At 45.3% G+C, this 13,676-nt stretch overlaps 1 long non-coding RNA gene and 2 pseudogenes across 1 annotated transcript; 2 read left to right on the top strand and 1 right to left on the bottom strand.

Annotated features, from left to right (window-relative positions):
* Positions 1 to 2,591: 2,591 nt before the first annotated feature.
* LOC138844348 (uncharacterized) lies at positions 2,592 to 4,979 on the top strand. The gene is made up of 2 exons (XR_011380047.1): positions 2,592 to 2,699; positions 2,931 to 4,979. It is a non-coding gene; the product is annotated as an uncharacterized lncRNA (long non-coding RNA).
* Positions 4,980 to 5,030: 51 nt separating this feature from the next.
* On the bottom strand, positions 5,031 to 5,807 carry LOC127491108 (ATP-dependent RNA helicase DDX18 pseudogene; annotated as a pseudogene).
* Positions 5,808 to 10,615: 4,808 nt separating this feature from the next.
* Positions 10,616 to 11,340, top strand: LOC100340743 (ATP-dependent RNA helicase DDX18 pseudogene; annotated as a pseudogene).
* The last annotated feature ends 2,336 nt before the right edge of the window (positions 11,341 to 13,676 follow it).

The following is a 13,676-nucleotide window of genomic DNA, read 5'->3' as shown; positions in this document are numbered from 1 at the left end:
TTCTTATTTGAGAGGTAGAGTTCCAGAAAGTGAGGGGGAGCGACAGAAAGAAAGGTCTTCCTTCTATTGGCTCACTCGCCAGATGGCCCCAATGGCCGGAACTGCGCAAATCAGATCCAGGAGCCAGGAGCTTCTTCCCAGTCTCCCATGCGGGTGCAGGGGCTCAAGGACTTGGGCCGTCTTCCACTGCTTTCCCTGGCCATAGCAGAGAGCTGGATTGGAAGAGGAGCAGCTGGGACTAGAACTGGCGCCCATATGGGATGCTGGCACCGCTGGCAGAGGTTTAACCTACTGCAACATGGCGCCGGCCTCCCGGTGAGTTTTTTAACATGGGAGATTCCCTATCCCAGGCGCAGAGGAAGCATATAGCAGGATTATACTGTCTGTTAAAATAGGCAGGACACTCCATCCCCAAATAGGTCCCAGGGCCATTACTCAGGAAATAGTAATGGCTGCCCTTGGCAGGAGGGTTATCTGAAGGTTGCTGATTGGGAAATAGGACAAAAGTTACAGGAAGAGCCGCATGCGCCTGCCTAAGGGCGTCCCACATGGCACTGTTGCAGAGGTACTGAGGGTCGCATTCGCAGCCCTGGGACCTGCCCTCCCCCCCCCCCCACCGGGCAGGGGGTGGTCTCCCGGCTCCTGCTCTGGAAGACGCTGTCCTGACCCAACTCTATTAAATAAATAGATTTATTTATTTAATAGAGTTAAACAGAGAGAGAGAAGGAGAGGCAGAGAGAGAGAGAGAGAGAGAAAGAGAGAGAGGAGAGGTCTTCCATCCACTGGTTCACCCCCCCAGATGGCCGCAATGGTCAGAGCTGTGCCAATCCGAAGCCAGGAGCTTCTTTTGGGTCTCTCACGCAGGTGCAGGGGCCTAGAGACTTCTACTGCTTTGCCAGACCATAGCAGAGAGCTGTATCGGAAGTGGATCAGCTGGGTCTTGAACCAGCGCTCCTATGGGATGCTGGCACTGCAGGCAGCAGCTTTACCCATTATGCCACAGCACTGGCCCCAGACAGTATAGATTCTTTCAGAGAGCAAGAAGCCATCAACCAGGAATCCTCCAGTGTTTCAGTAGGTTTACGCCTTCAGAAGCTAGAAAACTCCATTCTGAATGAATATCACTTTTCTTTCTCCAGAGAGAAGTCAAGAGTGTTTGGGTTAGCATTTTAGAAGATCTGGAAGGACTATCTGTGTATTTTTCCTTCAAGTCGGCAATGTTAGGGATGATTTTAAAAGCTCAACAGCAAGGGGAAGGCATGCTAGCCGCCTTTCCTGTCGTACGACCTGATGGGAACCACCCTCCTGAATAGGAATCACTGCCTCATGGAGTATTCAAGGAGCTTAAGAAAAGTCTCCCAGAGTTTGGTTTGCAAAATAGTTACACCATCAGGCTGCTGGGCAGTGCAGGAAATCCTGCTGAAATGACTCCCTTTGCTTGCAAACCTTAGTTAAAGTCTTCGTAACTCCTGCCCAACACACAGTTTGGGTGCAAGAGTACCGTGACCTAGCTCCTCCTATCCAGGCAACAGAAAATCTAAATCTAATGTTCCTATCATTGTGGATCAATTACTAGGGGAGGAACCACACACAGAAATCAGGTTAACCGTCATCAGGAGGCCTAAACTCGAATTTCTGCCATGGTGCTTAAGGCCTGGAAAAAAAATCCTGGACTCCCAAGTTCCCTCTACTTCCTTTTCAGCCATTAAACAGGGTCCCACTGAAACGTACAAGTCATACATCGACAAATTGCAAAAGGCTATTGGGAGGCAAGCAGAAAACCGAGAGGCAGCCCAAGTGGTGTTGTGACACCTGGCCTGTGAGAATGCCAATCAGGATTGTCAGGCTGTCCTCAAAGCTGCTGCAGCAAAGCCTGAAGCTACTTTAGCGGAGATAGCAAACTATGTCAAACTGTGGCGCCTGAGACTTAGCAAACCAGTCTTTTGGCTGCTGCTCTTAAAGGACCCAAAAAGCAGTGTTTCAGAAGTGGCAAGGCTGGACACTTCAAAAGGAAATGTTGGGGGCCAGCCCTGTGGCATGGTGGGTAAAGCCGCTGCCTGCAGTATCAGCATCCCATATGGGCGCTGTTTTTAGTTCTGGCTGCTCCACTTCCAATCTAGCTCTTCTGCTATGGCCTGGGAAAAATCAAGGTCTCTGCTATGGGCTTGAAAAGCAGTAGAAGATGGCCCTAGTCCTTGGGCCCCTCTGTCCCACGTGGGAGACCTGGAGGAAGCTCCTGGCTCCTGGCTTCATGTCAGTGCACCTCCAGTCATTTTAGCCAAATGAGGAGTAAACCAGTGGATGGAAGACCTGTGTGTGTGTGTGTGTGTGTGCGCGTGCGTGTGTAACTCTGCCTTTCAAATCTTTTTTTTAAAAAAAACCTTTTTCATATTTACATGTAGTTATTGATATTCCAGATTCATTTGGGCCACCCCTTTAAGAGGAGAGTCCCCCAAACCTGTCATTTAACATTTATGTGCTGCTATGGCTTTAATGGGAAAGTCAAAACAGGTAAGAGCTGATAACAGCCCTGCTTACATTTCCTCGACTTCCCACCATTTCTGCACCTTTTGGGATATTAAACTTGTTCGTGGTATTCCTTATAATCCTACAGGTCAGGCCATTATGGAGCAGGCCCATCGAACAATGAAAACACTTCTTCAGAAACAAATAAAGTAAGGGGAACACCCCCAGGGGAGGTAAGGACTGCTACAGCCATTTGTCTATTCACACTTAACCATATTACATAGTTTTCAAAATTCGATTCTATCCCCAACGCTGCTACCTCGGCTCCATGTCATTATTCTCTACCAGGTTCCTCTCAGCCTTGACCTTTAGTGTATTATAAGGAGCGCCCAGACCCTAATTGGAAAGGTTTTGTTTCACTAATACCTGGGGGAGGGGCTATGCTTCAGTCTTGTCCCCTGCAGGTCCTGTTTGGATTCCAGCTGGCTGTGTTCCACCTCTCCGAAACCATGAGCTGGTCCCAGCAGCCGCGAATGGGCCTTGAAGAAGAAAATCGCCCTGCGTCATGTGGACCTCCACCACCGACAGCACCTGCCAGCAGAAGGCCCAGTAACTCACCTGCTCCTCCAGGTTGTCACCAGTTACCTGGGGGCATCTCAAAGCACTAGGAGCGGCCCAAAGAAGACTTGGAGTGCAACATACTGAAGAGACACCAGAGACTTTATTTGTTGCCATCTTACACAGCTTACTTATCTCTCTCTCCTGACTGTGTGCTGTATATTTGCCTTGTTACCTGCACCTGTCTCAACTTGTGGCATGTGGCATGGCCGTGTATACCGAATCTAACTGTTTGTATACAGATATTCCTCAATGTTGTTCCTGTTGGTGCTCCTGTTTATGCATTGCACATGGAATTGTACTCTCCCCTCAGCCTGGGGCTTAGCTGGGATGTTTAACAAGAAGCAACTGGATGATAATTGGTTTCAACTTCAGAACCTCCTGAGGCAGGAAACTGGGGAGAACCGACGGATGTTTCCCATGGCAAGAAACAAACAATCCTAGCAGATGCGAGAATGTATAGTTGCAGATTGGTAGAAGCCTCTGAGATAGGCCCCCACATGTTCGTTTGTATAAGGTTAATATCACCATTTCTGTTGCTGGACATCCCACTTTGGACCCTGTTTCTAAGGGCCCTTAACTTACGGGTATTCAGCTCATTCAGTATTAAACCAGCAGACACTGGTATGAGAGAAGGCAGTTCTCTGTCGGGTGTTCTTGATCAAAATCTAATAGGTGTGTGCACTACTATTTCTCAATCTGAGAAGGAGATGGATGCTCTCTTGTATGTTTTCCCAATAACTCCCTTGTTCATCCTATCCCCTTCCTTCCTTCCTGTATCCTTTAATCTTCAGAAAAATGAGTTTAGTCAAGTTTAATTGCTCTATCTTCCACCCTCGGGCTGGACTTTTTATGTGATAATTCCTCTTACCAGGCTTTACCTCCACCTTAGTCTGGACTTTGCTCTATAGGTAGAGTGGACCCTACTGTGCCCCCCTTCCACCCTCTAAGTTCACGTTAGTATGGGTAGACGTAGATCTATGTCCCCAGACTGTGACGATAACTTCAAGTTGATGAGTGCATCTGCCTCTGCTGTAATGGCTGCCTTTATTTCACCCGTTCCCGATTTGGTTGTGGAGCTATAAAGCCTTAGGAAGGCTGGCTTGTATATTGTCAAAGATGGCTAAGGCTACTGCTGCAGCAGGATCTCATATTAACTCAGAATTGAGTCCAGTTAAGGTGACTTACAAAACCATGCAGCAATTGACTGTTTACTACTTAAACATCACATTGGATGGCAACAGTTTCCAGGATTCTGCTGTTTCAATATCATTAATAACTCTAATTTAATTCAAAAGGAAATTGATAACATCAAAGTTGAAATTTCTCACTTACATGTTAAACCTGAATGGTGGCAACTGGGGTCCTGGCTGCACTGGCCGCTGCCCTTTGTGGTGCCTGTTATGATCTTCATCCTGTGTGTGTGTGTGGTCCGTGCATCATCTCATGCGTATCTGATGTAGTGTCCTGATACTTAAGATCTATGCCTAAAATAAAGAAAGGGGGGATGTAGATGATGCTGTCTAAGTATCTCAGGGCAACAAACCGCCCTGGAATTAGAGGCAGGGCTGCAGTTCCTGCTCTTCACCAAAAAACGCTGGGAGGTTGGGCACGCCCACCCTCAAAGGACTGCCAGCTGAGACAGCAGGGGGCTAATGGATGTTAGTTGGAACCTGGGGTGTTTTTAGGAATATGTTAACTTGCACAAACATTTGAATGAGCCTTAGAAGATTGACACCACAGTTCTGGTCTCTATCATGGACCACCAGGCCGAATTCCTTTACCCGTTTGTTAAGTTGATGTATAACCTTAACTGTTGGCTCGTAAAATTGTTGTTACCCTCTGAATAAAAAGTATTGGTGCATAGCTATCAAGTGGCGCACTGTTAGAATGAATGCTCCCGTGTCCTGTCTCCTTATTTAAAACCCTGACACCCAACACCCAAGTTAAGCCTCATCAATAACCAGACACTGCAGAGTTTTAAACATAAACACTGGAGCCATCCTCACATGACTACAATGATGTTGATCCCATTGGCAAGTACTTGCACTTCAGCAGATCTGTTACTGCTACCCATTGTCAGTGTGTGTGTGTGTGTGTGTGTGTGTGGTGAGTTACTAGCTCCATAAGAATACAAAATGTTTGCATGGCCAGTTCTCCACCAGGTGACAGAATAGGACTCTTGTTCCATTCTGCCATGAACTTTAACTTCAGAGTAAGTTCAACTGCAGGGAGGAGAAACACTAGGTTTTTGCCACTGCCTGGTTTGCAGCGGCCAGATCTCTGGCTTCCGGAAATCACCTGACACCTTTATGTTGAATTTCAGTCATGTATGTAAAGCCCATTTCTGTTATTGCCTTCAGAGTGTTTTCAGGATAAGATGAGTTAGAGAAGTAAAGGAAGTATCCTCAATAGCTGACAGTCCCAGGGGCAGGGTAGGACCTACCTTGTTGCCATCCTCAATGTCTGGTGTCTCCACACTCTTTTTGCTCTCTGTAGGAACCTCTGTGCCTTCTTCTTCAATTCTTGCTTTTCTTGTATCAGGCCCAGCATAACTGACCACTCTTCTCCTCTGATTCAGGATTGGGAGACCCTGTTGCTGCTTTTCCATTGGTTAATATGGCAGATTTCAGAGGGACGTAGATTTTTTTAACTTCTACTTTTTCTCCTTTTTCTTTAGTCATGGCTCCATTTTGGGATCCTGACAAGCCCACATTCACAAATTATTGTAGGGAGTTCTTAAGTTCTCCACCTGCTTCTTCAGGTCTCCTCATCTCTGGGCTGAGTTCCAAAAGGCTCACAGCGGAGGTCTCCTGGAGCTCAGGTTTCACTGCCACTTCTCGATTTTCACGTGTAGGAGTTTCATCAGCAGGTGAGACGTGTTGTCAGAGATGCACCTCTCCTTTCAAATATGCCTGTGTACAAACAATTACCTTATGAGACAAGAACATCATCTTAAAAAAGTGATATGTTAAGACACATGACACAATTATAAAAAGTGTCACCTTTAATTCAGTAGGCAGGTCAACCTGTTGCATCACCACACTGGCCCCACCACCATCAATTCTACTCAATAAATCAAACAAATTTCACTCTACTGATTTTATTTTATCTTTGTCAACACTCTTGTATTATTTGGTCCCTTATATGGACTTTCTATTATTTTCTTGATCAGTATATTGATGAGCCCCTTCATTTCTGGGTTTTTTTTTTAATTAACTTATTTATTTGAAAGAGAGTTACACAGGGAAAGAGTCAGAGAGAGAGAGGTCTTCCATCTGCTGGTTCACTCCCCAAATGGACGCAAAGGCCGGAGCTGCACCGATCTGAAGCCAGGAGCCAGGAGCTTCCTCTGGGTCTCCCACGTGGGTGCAGGGGCCCAAAGACTTGGGCCATCCTCTGTGCTTTCCCAGGCCATAGCAGAGAGCCAGATCAGAAGCGGAGCAGCCAGGTCTCGAACCGGTGCCCATTGGGATGCCAGCGCTTCAGGCCAGGGCAAATCACCGGCCCCCATTTCTGTGTTACTGATTGTAGTTTTATTCTTTAAAGAATATGTACTTTAGTTGTGTGGGGGAGAGGAGAGAATGCCTCCCACATATTTTTCTCCAAATTCCCACAATGCAGAGACTGGGCCTGGCTGAAGTCAGGAGCACAGAACTCAACTCATATGGATGGCAGGGACTCAACTACTTGAGCCATCATTTGCAGTCTCCCAGCGTGCACATTATAATGGAGATGGAATTGAGAGAAAGACCAAGACGCAAACCCAGTCCCTGCAACATGAAATGTGAGTGTTCCAAGTGGTGGTTGTATTTTTATGGTGCTGAGTCTGAGATAGTTATTATCGCTGTTTCCCCCAGTTGCCAGTGAGATGCGAGCAGAACTGGTATGTGTCGTTTCCATGCTGAGCTTGTCGTTGGTTTGAGACCCTCTAGATAGTCTTTTTCTTCTGGTATGATGGCCTGTGATATCTTTCTGCTTAGCCTTGTCCCTGTGAGAGAACACAGCGAAGCTCCCTCCCTGCAAGGCGGTGATGGATTAGTTGCATGATCACTAAGTAAGCTTTTAGGATTTGGGAGTTACTTGTTGAAACAGTAAAGCTGAACTCAACTAATATGGTCTTCCTATCCAAGAATGCAGTAATCTGTCTTTTTTCTTCAGCCTTTGTGTCAGGGGGGTGGTCCAGGAGCATTTTAAAGTTTTCACTAGCCCCTTGCATATTCTTTCATGAGTGTCTCTTGGTATTTTTACATTTTTTTCTGGTAATGCTGCAAATGAAGTCTTACTGTATGAGCTATTTGAACCACTTATTTAAATGTTTTAATTATGCATGCAGCCAAATTACTGTATTCAAATGTGAAAGTTTTTCAGTTTATTTTCTTGAGTTTTTGAGATGTATTATCTCGGCTACAAATAATATTTTTTACACTTAGATTTTTCCAATTTTTAAACATCCCTCTGTGTCTCTTGCCCGTGAATTGGTTAGTACCTCCAGAACTTTGTTCATAGTAGTGGTGACATGGAAGCAAACATGCAGTGCAGCAGTTGAGATGTCTCTTGGGACACCCACAGTCCATACCAGAGTGTCTGGATCGAGTCCCTATTTGCTCCTGATTCCAGCCTCCTGCTAATGGGCACCCTGGGAAACAGTAGGTGATGACCCAAGTAGTTGGGGTACCAGCTGTTCACATGGGAGATCTGGACTGATTTCCCACCTCCTGGCTTTGGCCTAGCTCAGGCCCAGCTATTGTAAGCAATTGGAGAGTGCATCAGTGGATGCGAGATCTCTCTCTCTTTCTCTGTGTCTGTCTCTCTCTTCCAAATAATTAAATGGATGACATATTTACTTCAAAGTGTGGTACAGAATTAAAAAATGTGTGTACAAGTTTTAGCACAATGTCTGACTCTTAGTAGTTCCCCCACAAATGTAAATTATTGTACATGTGCAATACAAAGAAAAGATTTCTTAGGAACTGGGTCAAGTTGTTACTATAAATGGCATTGGCTAGAGTGGGGACACAAGGAAAGGAGGATGAATAGCTTTGTTTCCAGGTGAAGATTTGTAAACAATGAGATACCTCCTGTGGTTACTAGTGACTATTTTATTTTTAAAGATTTAAAAGCAAGATTTATTAGAGTCAAAGACCTCCAGCCAGAGTGGCATGGAGGGGGCTGCAAGAGAAGCAAAACCCAAAGGACCCCGTGGCACTGGGCTTCTAAGTACAATGTCAAAGGGAAAGAAATGATCAGATTGGCATTCAGTCACCCGGGGACAAAAGACCTGATTACAATGCCAGGCTCACTCCTGAGAAAACAAAAAACCATCCCAAGGGGGGATACCTAATTTGTTAGAGCATTCACTCCTTGTAAATTCTTTTTTTTTTTAATTAATTAATTAATTTTTTTTTGACAGGCAGAGTGGACAGTGAGAGAGAGAGACAGAGAGAAAGGTCTTCCTTTGCCGTTGGTTCACCCTCCAATGGCCGCCGCGGCCGGCGTGCTGCAGCCGGCGCACCGCACTGATCCGATGGCAGGAGTCAGGAGCCAGGTGCTTTTCCTGGTCTCCCATGGGGTGCAGGGCCCAAACACCTGGGCCATCCTCCACTGCACTCCCTGGCCACAGCATAGAGCTGGCCTGGAAGAGGGGCAACCAGGACAGAATCCGGCGCCCCAACCGGGACTAGAATCTGGTGTGCTGGCGCCGCTAGGCCTAGTGAGCCGCGGCGCCGGCCACTCCTTGTAAATTCTATCCATTATTATTACCAGACACAATCCTATCCATGTGATCATTTTGACACTTAAGATGGTATTTTTACCCCCAAAGAAAGGGGATTTGGGGTCCTAATGGCAAGTGTTTTTTTTTTTTTTTTTTTTTTTTTTTTTTTTTTTTACAGGCAGAGTGGATAGTGAGAGAGAGAGACAGAGAGAAAGGCTTCCTTTTGCCGTTGGTTCACCCTCCAATGGCCGCCGCAGCCAGTGCGCTGCGGCCAGTGCACCGCGCCTATCCGAAGGCAGGAGCCAGGTGCTTCTCCTGGTCTCCCATGGGGTGCAGGGCCCAAGCACTTGGGCCATCCTCCACTGCCTTCCCGGGCCACAGCAGAGAGCTGGCCTGGAAAAGGGGCAACCGGGACAGAATCTGGCGCCCCGACCGGGACTAGAACCCGGTGTGCCGCAAGGTGGAGGATTAGCCTAGTGAGCCGCAGCGCAGGCCACCTATGGCAAGTTTTTAAACTGTACCCTTAGAAGTAAGTCCATAGGAATGTATTCAAAACTAAACAACTTTATATTTGTAAATTTCATACACTTCATAATTTAGGAACATAATGATTCCACCATGCCCACCTCCCACCCACACTCCCACACCTCTTCCTCCTCTCTCTCTTATTCCCCTTATTATTTTTTTACTAAAATCTATTTCAGTTAACTTTATATTTGTATATATGTATATGATTAACTCTATGTTAAATAAAGAGTTCAACAAATAGTATTAAAAAAACCTGTTCCTCAACAGTCAAGAGAGGGTTGTTCAAGTCATTGCTTCTCAAAGTGTCAATGTCACTTCTACAGATGCCTTTCAGGTGCCCTAGTAGTTATCACAGGTCAGGGAGAACATATGGTATTTGTCCCTTTGGGACGGGCTTATTTCACTAAGTATGATGTTTTCCAGGTTCAATCATTTTGTTGTAAATGACTGGATTTCATTGTTATTTTGACTGCTGTGTAGTATTCCATAGTGAACATCGCCCATAATTTCTTTATTTTTTGTTGTGACCTGTAGTCTCTAGGCTTTATCATTGAAACTTTTTTTTTTCTAATCTGATTGATGTATTTCAATTGACCTATAGAGCTCACAAAAGTTTTCTTCTGCTTGATCTTTCTGCTGTTGAGCCTCTCAACTCTATTATTTTTTCCAAAGAAACCATTTATTTAATGAGTACAAATTTCATAAGTACAACCTTAGGAATATAGTGATTCTTCCCATCATACCCTCCCAGCCCCACTGCCACCCACTTCCTCCTCCCTCTCCTATTCCTAATTCCTTTCTCCATTAAGAAAAAAAATAATAACTGCTCCTTGGCAGTCAGAACAAGGGCTGTTCAAGTCATTGCTGCTCAAAGTGTCAATTTCACTACTACAGATTTCCTTTTAGGCGCTCAGTTAGTTATCACAGATCAGGGAGAACATTTGGTATTTGTCCCTTTGGGAGAGGCTTATTTCACTAAGTATGATGTTTCCCAGATTCATCCATTTTGTTGCAAATGAACGGATTTCATTTTTTAAACCTCTGTATAGTTTTGATATGTTGTGCTGTCATCTTCATTTATTTTCAGAAATTTTTTAAATTTCTCTTTTGATTTCTTCTATGACCCACTATTCATTCAGGAGCATGTTGTTCAGTCTCCATGTGTTTGCATATGTTCTAGAGATTCTTGAGTCGCTAATTTCGAGCTTCATTTCATTGTGGTCTAAGAAGGTGCATGGTATCATTTTGATTTTTTTTAATTTGCTGGGACTTGCTTTATGGCCTAGCATGTGGTCAATAGAAAAGTTCCATGCACTGGTGAGAAGAATGTGTATTCTGCAACTGTAGGAAATTCAACACAAATGTATCAGGCAACTTCTGGAAAGCAGAGATCTAGCAGCTGGAAAAACAGGCAGTGGCAAAAACCTGGTGTTTCTCCTCCCTGCAGTTGAATTTATTGTTAAGTTAAAGTTCATGCCCAGTAATGGAACAAGAGTCCTTATTCTGTCACCTACTAGAGAACTGACCATACAAACATTTGATATGCTTAAGTAGCCAGTGACTCACCCCCCCCCCCGACACACACCCCTTGACAATGTGCGCCAGTAACAGATCTGCTGAAGTGCAAAAGCGTGACAATGGGATGAACATCATTGTAGTCATGTGGGGCTGGCTCCTGGACACTATGCAAAATACTCCAGTGTTTATGTATGAAAGTCTGCAGTGTCTGGTTATTGATGGGGCTGATCTGGAGTGTTGGTTTGAAGAGGAATGAAAAGAAATTTTGAGACTTTTCCCAACATGCAGACAAACCAGGCTCTTTCCCACCACACAAGCTCAAACATCTGAAGATCTGGAAGGATTTCTCTGAACAGGAGCTGTGTGTTGATGTTGATGAGGAGGACAACACAACAGCGGATGGTCTGGAGCAGGGGTATGCTGTTTGCCCTTCAGAAAAGGCATTTCTTCAGCTCTCTACATTCCCTGGGAAGAATGGAAAGGAAAGCTGGTGACCTTTCATCCTGTTGTACGAAATACAACTTTGAGCTGCTGACCTGCGTTCACGTGTGTGTCTGGACATTAATAGAACCCAGAAGCAAAAGCAGCAAACGACCACCTTCTTCAGCTGTGCAGTGCGCACATCTGTGGCAGCGAGAGGGCTGGCTCGTCCTGAAGTCGACCGGACTGCTCAGTATGACCCTCAGATGCCCTGAGGAATGCACACACTGCCACTGCGTAGGAGAACAGCCAGGGCCCTACACAGGCGAGGGCGAGCCCTGCCTCTTTTTACCCGGGAGCACTGGGTGTCTTTCAATCCTTGATGCAGCCTAAGGTTCCATTAAGTAATTTGACTTTCCCTGGTCTACAATTTCTGATATTTGATTGAAAAGAAGCATTTTCTTCATACACCTGTCCAGGAAGCACACAAGTCATACACATAGACTTATGAGTCCCATTCCCTGAAACAGATCTTCAATATTAGTAACTTACATTTGCCTCAGGTTGCAGTGTGCTTTGGTTTCATTGTGCCTCTTTTTTATCGAAATGTGAACAGCAATGAAGGCAAGCTTAAAAAGAGGAGGCAGCAGTAGACTGAGCTACCGCAAAACCTGGAAAGTTGAGAAGACCATAATCTTCAAAAACATTAGCAAGAAACCATCTGGTCACAGGCAGTTCTCTGAATGAAGACAGCCTTTCCTTTTATCATGAGTAACTCTGTCCTGAAATGAAAATGTTTTCCTTATTCTAACAAAGGTATTTTCGCAGACTTTTAACTTGGACTGATCTAATGAAAGCATGCATTGGCTCATGTTGTCAATAAGGGACACTATAATATCTCAAGTCTGTTTTATTTTTGAGACTTGGGGTATATGAAATAGAAGAAAGAAAAATGTTCCTTACTAAGGAACTAATTGTTTTAGAATATATGCTTGGGTCCAGTGCTGTGACGTAGTGGGTAAAGCTGCCACCTGCAGTGCCAGCATCCCATAAGAGCACCAGTTCGTATCCCAGCTGCTCCTCTTCCTATCCAGCTCTCTTCTATGGCCTGGAAAAGCAGTAGAAGATGGCCCAAGTCCTTGGGCCCCTGTGCCAGTCGGGAGACCCAGAAGAAGCTCCTGGCTCCTGGCTCCTGGCTTCAGATCAGCTCAGCTCTGGCCATTGAGGTCATTTGGGGAGTGACCCAGTAGAATGGAAGACCTCTCTCTCTCTGTAATTCTTTCATATAAATAAAATAAATCTTTTCCTTTTTTTTTTTGACAGGCAGAATTAGACAGTGAGAGAGACAGAGAGAAAGGTCTTCCTTCCGTTGGTTCACCCCCAAAATGGCCACCATGGCCGGCGCGCTGCGCTGATCTGAAGCCAGGAGAGCCAGGTGCTTCCTCCTGGTTTCCCATTTGGGTGCAGGGCCCAGGCACTTTGGGTCATCCTCCAGCTGCCTTTCCGGGCCACAGCAGAGAGCTGTACTAGAAAAGGAGCAACCGGGACAGAATCCGGTGCCCCAAATGGGACTAGAACCTGGAGAGCTGGCGCTGCAGGCGGAGGATTAGCCTAGTGAGCCGTGGTGCTGGCCTAAAATAAATCTTTTTAAAAAAGAATATATGCTAAAGAAGCTGAGAAGCAATAACATCTGAAAGCACAGAAAAAAATACATATTTGGTATGTGTGCTCCATGATCCTAAAAAGGTAGTTTTAATACGGATTTCTAGATGAAGTTATGAAAATACAGCTTGGTTAACAATTTCAGAAACTTCTGGCTTTTCATTCACCTCTGTGTAAAAGTGGGCATAGCTAATGCTTGTCATTACAATGTGAAGACATTACATGATGAGGCAGTAGGAGAGATGAGGGGAGAATAAGACTCATACATTTACTTTAAAGATTTATATTATTTATTTGAAAGACAGAGTTACAGAGAGAGGTAGAGACAGAGATCTTCCATCTGCTGGTTCACTCTCCAAATGACCGCAATGGCCAGAGCTGTGTTGATCCAAAACCAGGAGCCAGGAGCTTCTTCTGGGTCTCCCACATGGGTGCAGGGGCCCATGTACCTGGGCCATCTTCTACTGCTTTCCTAGGCCATAGCAGAGAGCTGGATTGGAAGTAGAGCAGCTGGGATCTGAACTGGCACCCATATGGGATGCCAGCACAGCAGGCAGAGGTTTAAATCCACTGTGCCACAGCACCAGCCCCAAGACTCATACATTTTGATTGCCTATTGGTACAGGATGACTGTGCACTTCTACTTAATGCTGCTCTGATTCTATAGACACCAAGATGACCAGATGGACACCATCTAGAATGCTGATCTGTCTAATTCAAGCTACCCAATAACAAAGAAGACACCAGT

This window comes from Oryctolagus cuniculus, chromosome 11 (assembly GCF_964237555.1).
Source record: "Oryctolagus cuniculus chromosome 11, mOryCun1.1, whole genome shotgun sequence".
Taxonomy (NCBI): domain Eukaryota; kingdom Metazoa; phylum Chordata; class Mammalia; order Lagomorpha; family Leporidae; genus Oryctolagus; species Oryctolagus cuniculus.
This window is presented reverse-complemented; position numbering and strand designations above follow the sequence as displayed.